We start from the raw sequence: 12,091 nt of genomic DNA on the forward strand, positions 1-12,091 counted from the left end.
GCAGCTTCTAACACTCCACGTTAAGGAGTTAGAGCTGGAACTGGATGAACACTGGATCATTTGGGAGGTTGAGGGTTGATAGGCAGGACATATAGAGAGGTAATTACACTCAAGGTGCAGGACATGGGAAACTGGGTGACAGTCAGGATGGTGAAAGGGATTAAACAGCCAATAGCCATCCCCCTCAACAACAGGAATAAAGATTCAAAGTTCACTTTATTATCAAAGTATGTATGCAGAATACCACTCTGATATTCGTCTTCCCCAGATAGCCATGAAATCCGACAAGAGCATTGTGTTCATTGAAAGAAAAGACATCAACACCATCCCCCAATGAAAAGAAAAACTCACAATCATCCAAACCTACCCGTCTTTAAAACTAAACAGGGACAATAACATCACACCCCCAGCCCCCCTCTTGCACAGAGAACTGACAAGCTGCCCACACGGGAAAAAACAGCAACAAGAACATCAGACTTCAAACCCCCAGCACCTCCCTCATTCAAAAACTTTGCATACTGTTGTAGAGATGACCTGGCAGAGTCATAGCTGTCAGGTCTCCAGCACAGAGTCTAGCACTATGGCTCAGAAGGGAAGTGGGGAGAAGAGGTGAGCTCTGGTGGTAGGAGATTTGTTAGTTAGGGGAACAAAAGGGAGGTTCTATGGACAAGAGTGAGATTCATGAATGCTGTATTGTTTTCTGGGTGTCAGGGTCAGGAATATCTCAGATCGAGTCCTTAAGACCATACGATATTGGAGCAGAATTAGACCATTTGGCCTATTGAGTCTGCTTGGCCATTTCATCATGGCTGATCCAATTTTCCTCTCAGACCCAATCTCCTGCCTTCTCCCCATATTCCTTTATGCCCTGACGTATCAAGAATCTATCAACCTCTGCCATAAATATACATAAAGTCTTGGCCTCCACAGCTGCCTGTGACAAATAATTCCACAGATTCACCACTCTCTAGCTAAAGAAATCCCTCCTCATCTCTGTTCTGAAATAACATTCTTAGGCTGTGTCCTCTGGTCTTAGACTGTCCCACCATTGGAAACATCCTGTCCACGTTCACTCTATCAAAATCTTTCACCATTTGATAGGTTTTAATGAGATCACCCCCATTCTTCTGAATTCCAGTGAATACAGGCCCAAAGCCATCAAACACTTTTCAGGTGACAAACCATTCATTCCTGGAATAATTTTTGTGAACCTCTATTGAGCACAAACCTGCTCAGAATACTCCAAGTGAGGCCTCACCAGTGTTTTATAAAGTCTCAACATTACATCTTTGCTTCTATATTTTTGTTCTCTCAAAATGAATGCTAAAATTGCATTTGCCTTCCTCACCACCAACTCAACCTGCAAATTAACCTTCAGGGGATCCTGCACAAGGACTCCCAGGTCCCTTTGCATCTACCTCAGTTTTTAGTATTTTCTCTCCACTTAGAAAATAGTCAACCCTTTCATTTCTTCTACCAAAGTGAGTGACCATACACTTCCCAACACTGTATTGTCTCTGCCATTTCTTTGCCATTTCCTAATCTAAGTCCTTCTGCAGCCTTTCTACTTCCTGAAAGCTACCTGCTCCTCCACTTATTTTCATATTGTCTCAAATTTGCAACAAAGTATTCAATTCCATCATCCAAATCATTGACAAATAACATAAAAAGAATTGGTCCCAACATAGACCCCTGTGGAACACCATAGTCACCAGCAGCCAGCCCGAAAAATGTCCCTTTATTCTTATTCTTTGCCTCCTGCCAATCAGCCAGAGCTTTATCCATGCTAGAATCTTTCCTGTATACGATGGGCTCATAGCTTGTTAAGCAGTCTCGTGTGGCACCTTGTCAAAGGCCTTCTGAAAATCCAAGTACACAACAACAACTGATTGTCTTTTGTGTATCCTGCTTGCTATTTCTTCAAAGAATTTGGAACAGATTTGTTGGGCAAGATTTTCTCTTGAGGAAACCATGCTAACTGTGGCCTATTTCATCATATGCCTCCAAGTACCCTGAAACCTCATATTAGTAATCAGCTCCAACATCCTCCCAGCTACTGAGGTCAGACTAACCTTTCTTCTGCCCTTCGCGCTTCTGGGAGAGTGGAGTGACACTTGCTTCCAGTCTTCCAGAACCATTCCAGAATCTAGTGATTCTTGGAAGACCATTAGTAATGTCTCCACAAGCACTTCAGCCACACCTTGCAGGAGCCTGGGGTGTACACCATCTGGTCCAGGTGACTTATCTACCTTCAGATCTTTCAGTTTCCCAAGAACCTTCTCTCTTGTTATGATAACTTCACACGCTTCATGTCTCCTGACACCAGGAACTTCCACCATATTGTTAGTGTCTTCCACAGTGAAGACTGATGCAAAATACTTAATTCAGTTCATCCACCACTTCATTGTTATCCATTACTACCTCTCCAGCATTCTTTTCCAGCAGCCTGATATCCACTCTTGCCTCTCTTTTACACTTTATGTATCTGAAAAAACTTTTGATATCCTCTTCAATACTATTGGCTAGCTTACTTTCATAACCCATCTTTACCTTCTTGATGACTTTTTAGTTGCCTTCTGTTGGTTTTTAAAATCTTCCCAATCCTCTAACTTCCCACTAATTTTTGCTCTATTATATGTCCTCTCTTTGGCTTTTTTGTTAGCTTTGAGTTCTCTTGTTAACCATGGTTGTGTCATCTTTCCTTCAGAATACTTCTTCCGCTTTGGGATGTATATATCCTGTGCCTTCCGAATTGCAGAAATTCCAGCCAGTGTTGCTCTGCCATCATCCCTGCCAGTGTTCTTTTCCAATCAGTTCTGTCCATCTCCTCTCTCATACCTCTGTAATTCCTTTTACTCCACTGAAATACTGATAGATCCTACTTCAGCTTCTCCTTCTCAGATTTCAGGATGAATTCGATCATATTATGATCCCTTCCCCTAAAGGTTCTTTTACCTTAAACTCTCTAATCAATTCTGGTTCATTGCACAACACCCAATCCAGAATAGGGATTTCTAGTGGGCTCAACCACAAACTGCTCTAAAAAGCCATCTTGTAGGTAGTCCAGAAGTTCCCCCTCCAGTAATCCAGCGCCAACCTGATTTTCCCAATCAATCCGCATATTGAAGTCCCCCTTGAATATTATAACATTGCCCTTTTGGCATACATTTTCTATCTCCCTTTGTAATTTGTAGGCCACATCCTTACTACTATTTGGGGATCTCTATCTGACTCTGATCAGGGTCTTTTTAGTTCCTTACCTCTATCCGCAATGATTCTACACCTTCTGACCCTATGTCATCTCTTCCTAATGATTTGATTTCATTTTTTACCAGCAGAGCAACACCACACCCTCTGCCTTCTAGCCTTTGCTTTCGGCACAATGTGTATCCTTGGACATTAAGCTCCCAGCTATAATCTTTCAGCCATGATTCAGTGATTTCTACAACATCATTCCTGCCAATCTGCAACTGTGCTGCAACTTCATCTATGTTATTCCGGGTACTACGTGCATTCAAATACAACACCTTCGGTCCTGTATTCACCCTTTCTGATGTTGTCTGCCTTTTACCTTGCAATTTGTCCTATTGACTGCAACTTTGCCCCATCAACAGCCTCTCCTCACTACACATTGCCTCAGTTTGTCATCTCATTTTGAGCACTATCATCCGCCTTTCCTATGATACTTCTTGCATTGAAATATAGGCAGCTCGGGACACTAGTCACATTATGTTCAACTTTTTGATTCGTGACTTTGAGATCTTACCAGCATCTGACTCCACAACCTCTCCACTAACTGTTCTGGCCCCCTGGTTTCCTTCTCCCTGAAACTCTAGTTTAAATCCTGACCATTCAGCATTAACAAACCTCTTCACTAGGATATTAGTCCTCTTCCAGTTCAGGTGCAAATCATCACTTCTGTGCAGGTCCCACCTTTCCTGAAAGAGACCCCAGTGATCCCAAAAAACTTATGTCTCCACCCCCTCACCACTTACACCAAATCCTTAGCGGTATTAAACTGTATTAAACTTCCTGGTTCTGGCCTCGCTAGCATGTGTTACGGGTACCAATCCTGAGATCACAACTCTGGAAGTTCTGCCCTTTAACTTAGCACCTAACTCCCTGAACTCCTTATGCAAAACCTCGTCACTCGTCCTACCTGTGTCATCGCTACCTGCATGGACCATGGCCTCTGGCTGTTCATCGGTGCTCAGTGTTCAGTGGGAGGGTGGGGGTCATAGTCCAGGAAGGTACCAGTGTCGTGGGTCAGAGGGATGACGAGGTTCTGCAAAGTGAGCTCAGGGAGTTCGGTGCTGAGTTAAAGGGCTGGACTTCCAGGGTTATGATCCCAGGATTGCCACCCTGTGCCAGGTGCTCATGAAATCATAGTTTAATGAGGGAGGTACAGGTTCACTTCATTTCTTCAGTTTAATACTGGCACAACCGCTTGTCTGATGGGCTCTTGTGTTTCATTCATCAATCTGCTTATTTTGAGTGCCGACTCAAGTGATGCTCCAACTTGTTGCAGACAGATCACAGACTGTTGGAAGGAATAGAAGGCTGAATTGGTAGGTGATTTTAACTTTCCACATTGACTGGAACTCCCACACTGTAAAAAGATAGCAAAGGATCTTCCTCTGGGAGATCAAACTGGTAATCTTTATGGGGAGTTGAACATGATGGAGAAGATCCTGAGAGGCAGGATTTATGAATATTTGGAGAGGTATAACATGTTTAGGAATAGTCAGCATGGCTTTGTCAAGGGCAGGTCGTGCCTTAGGAGCCTGATTGAATTTTTTAGGATATGATTAAACACATTAATGAAGGTAGAGCAGTAGATGTAGTGTATATGGATTTCAGCAAGGCATTTGATAAGGTACCCTATGCAAGGCTTATTGAGAAAGTAAGGAGGCATGGGATCCAAGGGGACATTGCTATGTGGATCCAGAACTGGCTTGCCCACAGAAGGCAAAGACTGGTTGTAGATGGGTCATATTTTACATGGAGGTCGGTGACCAGTGGTGTGTCTCAGGGATCTGTTCTGGGACCCTTACTCTTCGTGATTTTTATAAATGACCTGGATGAGGAAGTGGAGGAATGGGTTAGTAAGTTTGCCGATGGCACAAAGGTTGGAGGTGTTGTGGATAGTGTGGATGGCTGTCAGAGGTTACAGCGGGACATTGGTAGAATGCAAAACTGGGCTGAGAAGTGGCAGATGGAGTTCAACCCAGATAAGTGTGAAGTAGTTCCTTTTGGTAGGTCAAATATGATGGTAGAATATAGTATTAATGGTAAGACTCTTGGCAGTGTGGAGGATCAGAGGGATCTTGGGGTCCAGCTCCATAGGACGCTTAAAGCTGCTGCGCAGGTTGACTCTGTGGTTAAGAAGGCATACGGTGTATTGGCCTTCATCAATCATGGAATTGAATTTAGGAGCAGAGAGGTAATGTTGCAGCTATATAGGACCCTGGTCAGACCCCACTTGGAGTACTGTGCTCAGTTCTAGTAGCCTCACTACAGGAAGGATGTGGAAACCACAGAAAGGGTGCAGAGGACATTTACAAGGATGTTGCCTGGATCGGGGAGCATGCTTTAAGAGAATAGGTTGAGTGAACTCAGTCTTTTCTCCTTGGAGCAACGGAAGATGAGAGGTGACCTGATAGAGGTGTATAAGATGATGAGAGGCATTGATCGTGTGGATAGTCAAAGGCTTTTTCCCAGGTCTGAAATGGTTGCCACAAGAGGACACAGGTTTAAAGTGCTGGGGAGTAGGTACAGAGGAGATGTCAGGGGTAAGTTTTTTACTCAAAGTGGTGAGTGCGTGGAACGGGCTGCCAGCAATGGTGGTGGAGGCGGATACGATAGGGTCTTTTAAGAGACTTTTAGATAGGTACATGGAGCTTAGAAAAATAGAGGGCTATGGGGAAGTCTAGTAATTTCTCAGGTAAGGACATGTTCGGCACAACTTTGTGAGCTGAAGGGCCTGTATTGTGCTGTAGGTTTTCTATGTTTTTATGTTTTTATGATGGAGGGATCCTAAGTGCATATTTTACAACTGTGTTTTCTCAGACAGAAATGGACACAGAGTCTATAGAAGTGAGGCAAAGCACCAGCTAGGTTATGGACTCTATACAGATTACAGACGAGGAGATATTTGCTCGCTTGAGACAAATTAGTGTGGATAAATCCCAGGGCTTGACACGGTGTTCCCTCACACCCTGTGGGAGCCTATTGCAGAAAATTCTGGGGCCCTAGCAAAGATATTTATAATATTCTTAGCCACTGGCGAAGTGCCAGAGGATAGCTAATGTTCCACAGTTTGATAAATGCCAAATTGAAAGTGAGGTGTCGAACCCTGAGTGGACCAACCAGGGTAGGCCTTACACGAAAGCAGTAGATCACTAAGGAATGTGGCAGAAGAGTGGGATCTTGGATTACAGATCTATAATTCCTTGGAAGTGGTGTCACAGGTTGATAGGGCTGTAAAGGAATCTTTTGGTACACAAATCAACGTATTGAGTACAGGAATTGGGATGTTATATTGAAATTTTATAAGATATTGGTGGGGGTTTAAACTCAGACCAGTCTGGGATTATTGTGAGCTGTTTTGGGCTCTTAATCTAAGAAAAGGCACTGGCATTAGAGAGAGCCCAGAAGAGTGTCATGAAAATAATTTCAGAAGTGAAAGTGTTAATGCATGAGGAGCGTTTGATTGCTCTGGGCCTGTATTCACTGGAGCTTAGAAGAATGTGTGGGGATATTATTGAAACCTACCGAATATTGAAAAGTGGACATGAGGAGTTTGCTTACTGTTGTGGGGGAGTCAAGTACCAGAGGCACATGAATAGAGGGACATCCATTTAGAGCAGAGATGAGGAGGAATTTCTTTAGCCAGAGGCTGGTGAATCTGTGGAACTCATTGCCACAGATGGCTGTGGAGGTCAATTCATTGGGTATTTTTAAAGTGAAGGTTGACAGGTTCTTGATTAGTCAGGGCTTCATAGCTTCTGGGCTGAAGAAGGAGAATGCCATTGAGAGGGACAATAAGTCAGCCGTGATGGAATGGCAGAGCAGACTCGATGCGCCGAATGTCTAGATGTCACAATTACAGTGTCATAGTCAGAGAGCCACCAACTGAGTCACAGCCCACCCAGGAGATTAAAGTGATCTGTTTGAGCCACTACCCTGTACTTACTGATGATTTTTGTAATTTTTTACAGGATTTTAAAGATGGAAGAATTGTGAATGCTTATCTCAGAGGGAATATCACATCAAGTCTACAGTCTCACTCAGCTCCCCAGCACCTGAATATCATCGGCCTGTGAACGTGGAAGGAGAGATGCTGGTTTGTTTCACTCCAGACCCCGGGCAGTGAGGGCTGTTGCAGGGCACCGACCGTGACACATTGGGGAGACAATGCGCTGTTGTCAGCGATGGTGGGAGAATCCACTTGTGTGAGGCCATGAACTAAGTTTGCCGAGAAATGATGTAACTCCTTCATCTGTGAAGGAGCAGGCAGTTATCACTCCAGTGCAGGTTGGAAAAGGAACCCCCACTGCAACTAGAGACTGTGTGTGACATGTTGGGGGTGATGAGCTCACCTAATCTGTGGCAGGGAGCGTGTTTACCACTCCCTTGTCTTTGTACCAATGAAACATCCATTCTTTTGACTGGGGAAATATTTTAAATGATCCATTACCCTGAGAATATTCAAACCTTCTTTCCACCTGTTTCCAGTTGAGGAAAGTAATTCATTTGCTCGTCTCTTTCCTGACTGATCACTGAAGTCCCAAGGAAACATTGTCACCCTGCTTCAGGCGCATGAAGAGACTCACTCAGTTGTCGTTCTGATGAGACACTGGCAAATTCGCACTGTGAAGAGGCCGTCCCCCTCCTCTGCGTGCAGGAAGGGATTTGCTCGCTCATCCCACTTGGTGACACACCATTGAATTCATTCCAGAGACAGGCATTCTCCTGCTCTCATTGTGGGAGGGGGTTCATTTGGTCATCCAATCTCCTGCACATTGGACCACAGTAAGGACATTAAGTGACCTGGCGACGTGATGAACAGCCAGCAAATACCTGCTGGGGAGAGGCAGTCCACCTGCTCTCACTGCGGGAAGGCTTTCAAGAATTCCTTCAGCCTGCAGGAGCACTTGCGAGTGCACATCGGGGAGAAGCCCTTCTCTTGCTCTGATTACGGGAAAGGGTTAACTCAGTCATCCAGGCTTCTGGCACACCAACAAGTTCATAATGGAGAGAGGCCGTTCACCTGTTCCAAGTGTGGGAAGGGGTTTACTCGGTCATTCAGGTTTCTAGCTCACCAACGAATTCACACTGGGGACAGGCCATTCACCTGTTCTTTGTGCAGGAAAGGATTCACTCATGGTCCAGCCTTGTGACATACCAGCAAATTCATATTGGGAACAGATGGTTTACCCGCTCTGAGTGTGAGATGGCGTTCACATGGTCATCTCTCCTTCTGAGGCACCAACGAATTCACATCAGAAAGAGGACCTTCACCTTTTCCGAGTGTGGGAAAGGGTTCACTCAGTCATCTCTCCTTCTGAGGCAACAACAAATTCACACCGGGGAGAGGACCTTCACCTGCTCCGAGTGTGGGAGAAGATTTACTCGGTCATCTCTCCTTCTGAGGCACAAGCGAAGTCACACTGGAGAGAGACCATCCAGCCGTCTCGAATGTGGGAAGAAGTCCTCTCAGTTGTCACACCTCTGCAGACGTTGCCAAATGCATACTGAAGGGACAGTTTAAATGTGCAGTCCATACTTGGGACATTTAAACAGGGCAGCTTCTGACACAGCAGTGAGTTCACAAGTGACTGCAGGAACTGATTCTGGAGAACGTGGGCTTGGTGAGGTTTGGGAATTCACCCAGCAGTCGAACAAACTCACACGCAGTGGTGCATGCACTTGAGAACGTCATTGTGGGGAACTTACTGGGGAAAGCAGGGTACCGACCCAAAGTCCATGACACCCATAAGACGGCAGATCTTGAGCATGTAGGAAATCTGCACCAAGCTGAGGTCTAGCCGCTTCAGCCAAAACGAAACTCCATGTGTAACATTGTCCACTGCAGCAGAGCATCACCCATCCTGTCCCTTAGGTCTGGATCTTGCCCCCATTAGTGGCCTCCAGCGAGGATTTGTCACTCTTTGCCTTCTCAGCAATTGGCACTGCTGGCAACACACTCATCGGAGCATCCTTGTCACACAGGAGGTGTCCAGAATGGACAGTAGACAATCCTAGCCCCTGGAACCCATGGACTTCACGGTGCTGGCACCGTCAAAGCTTCAAGGCAGTTGGCAATTCCTAGCATTCATACCAAAGCGAGCCTGGTAAAAGCACAGGCCTGGCATTGTCTGTTTCACACTGCAGTTGTCAGAATATAGTATTAATGGTAAGACTCTTGGCAGTGTGGAGGATCACAGGCATCTTGGAGTCCAACTCCATAGGACGCTCAAAGCAGCTGCGCAGGTTGACTCTGTGGTTAAGAAGGCATACGGTGTATTGGCCTTCATCAATCGTGGAGTTGAGTTTAGGAGCCGAGAGGTAATGTTGCAGCTATATAGGACCCTGCTCAGACCCCACTTGGAGTACTGTGCTCAGTTCTGGTTGCCTCACTACAGGAAGGATGTGGAAGTCACAGAAAGGGTGCAGAGGAGATTTACAAGGATGTCACCTGGATTAGGGAGCGTGCCTTATGAGCATAGGTTGAGTGAACTCGGCCTTTTCTCCTTGGAGCAACAGGGAATGAGAGGTGACCTGATAGAGGTGTACACGATGATGAGAGGCATTGATTGTGTGGATAGTCAGAGGCTTTTTCCCAGGGCTGAAATGGTTGCCACGAGAGGACACAGGTTTAAGGTGCTGGGGAGTAGGTACAGAGGAAATGTCAGGGGTAAGTTTCTTACCCAGAGAGTGGTGAGTGTGTGGAATGGGCTGCAGGCAATGGTGGTGGAGGCGGATACGACAGGGTCTTTTAAGAGACTTTTAGATAGGTACATGGAGCTTGGCAAAATAGAGGGCTATGGGTTTCTAAGGTAGGGACATGTTTGGCACAACTTTAGGGCCAAGGGGCCTGTATTGTGCTGTGGTTTTCTATGTTTTATGTTCGGGGCCTTTCTAACCAGGCTTACTGTGGAAGAGAAAGGAGGAGGATGATCCACCATTGCCTAACTGAGGGTAGACTATCCGCCATTTTAGGAAGCTTCCTGGAGTCATTCACAGCTGCTTTAGTGAGGGCTATGTGAACTTGATCAGGCACTTGCTGCATGAAGAGTTCTTTAAAAGTAGAACAAGGATGGTGATTTCCCAGGAGAGACAGCATGTGGTCCATTAGCTCCAAAAGCCTAGCATCGCTGAGGCCGGGTAGATCAAAGATCTGTCAAAGGTGAATCTTCAGCGATCGATATTTACCGTGTTTAGGCGGGTGTTCAAGCAGACTCGCCACTCTCGCAGCGATGACATTTACCCCCCCCCCCCCCCCCAAACTCCGCCAGTTTCAAAGCGACTGCGTTGGCCGACATGTTCTATCACTCCGGAATCGTCCTAGAGTTTCGGAATCACCAATGCTGGTTTTCGCAAATAAAACAAAGTGAGGCGTTTTAAGTCCAAAGAAACCCATAACACATTCTAACGAATTCCAAACCCAAAACACAAAAGCACACTGAAGGTCTTTATGTAACAAGGATGTCATCAAGTCAGACCAGCCTCTTAAAGTGAAACCCTGACTCGATGTTGGTGGTTGTGAATTATGCACATTTCTCCCAATTACATCACATTACCCTACACCCCTAATGTATCTGTTTCTACCACCTCCGGCTCTTATTCAGTTTTTTGAAAAAAACATATGTCTCTGCATTTTTTTTTCCTGGAGCATAAACGTAAGGCTTTACCTTACCGAGGTTTATAAAGTGACAAAGGGCATCAATAAGGTGGGTAATCACAGCCGTTTCTCAGGGTAGGGGAGTGTCAAACTAGAGGGCATCAGTTTCAGGTGAGAGAGTGAAAGATTTTAATAACTGTTGTGACAAAAGAACCAGTTATCAGAAGATTGATGCCGATAAGAGGACAATGGGGGAACATGCAAGGTGCTAATAAGAGAGAGACGAGAGAGATTACCGAAAGGAGACACGGTTCCGAGTGTTGTCAGAGACCGGGGGCTTTGAACCCTGAACTGTTTGAAGTCTGATGGACAGGCGATACCCCAGCAGGGGGATAAAAAGGGATAGGTTCGCTAAGGCAACGGACACACGACTCCACGAGGTAACGAGACCCTGAAAGCGGTGTGCCCCCCCACAAGTTGGTGGGAGTTTTTTTGGAGATCCGGTCGCGGGACCAGCCATAGACGCACAGGATGGAAAGATACGGTCGGGCGGGAACCTGGTGTGTGTGTCCGCCCTTGCCTGGGTGCCGGGTTCACCGCAGAAGAACGATCGTATCTGGGACGGAGAGGTCACAGTCGGTGACCTCAGAAGACATTACAAAGGGCTCGCCTGAAAGCTAACTGCGAGGAATATCGAAGGTCTGTTTGGAAACCGATTTGCATATACATTCGTTCTCTCTCTCTCTCTCTCTCCCCAACGGCACGACGGCGATTACTGCGAACTGAATTGAACTGAACTCTGTGTCACTTGAGACTGATCATTTTACCCCGAGACTGAAATAGAGCTTGATTGATCCGTTTATCCTAGTTCTGTGTACATGTGTGTTTTATCATTGCTAAACTGTTGCATTTATATCCTTTTGATTAGAGTACTGTGTTGCTTATTTCTTTAATAAAACTTTCTTAGTTCCAGTAATCTAGGCTCCAACTAAGTGGTCCATTTCTGCTGGTTTGGCAACCCGGTTACGGGGTACATAACCCTGTTTAGGGGCAGGTTTTTCACACAGAGAGAGGTAGGTGTCTGGCTCACAATGCTAGAGGAAGAGGTAAAGGCAGGGAGAAGTACTGAAAGACTTTTCATGGACAAGGAAGGTTCAGAAGGTTTTGGGCCACATGCTGGTAGTTTGGGTCGACAGCTCGGTCGGTATGGACAATTCGGGCTGAAGGATTTGTTTCCGTGTCTCA

This window comes from Mobula birostris, chromosome 10 (genome assembly GCF_030028105.1).
Source record: "Mobula birostris isolate sMobBir1 chromosome 10, sMobBir1.hap1, whole genome shotgun sequence".
NCBI lineage: Eukaryota > Metazoa > Chordata > Chondrichthyes > Myliobatiformes > Myliobatidae > Mobula > Mobula birostris.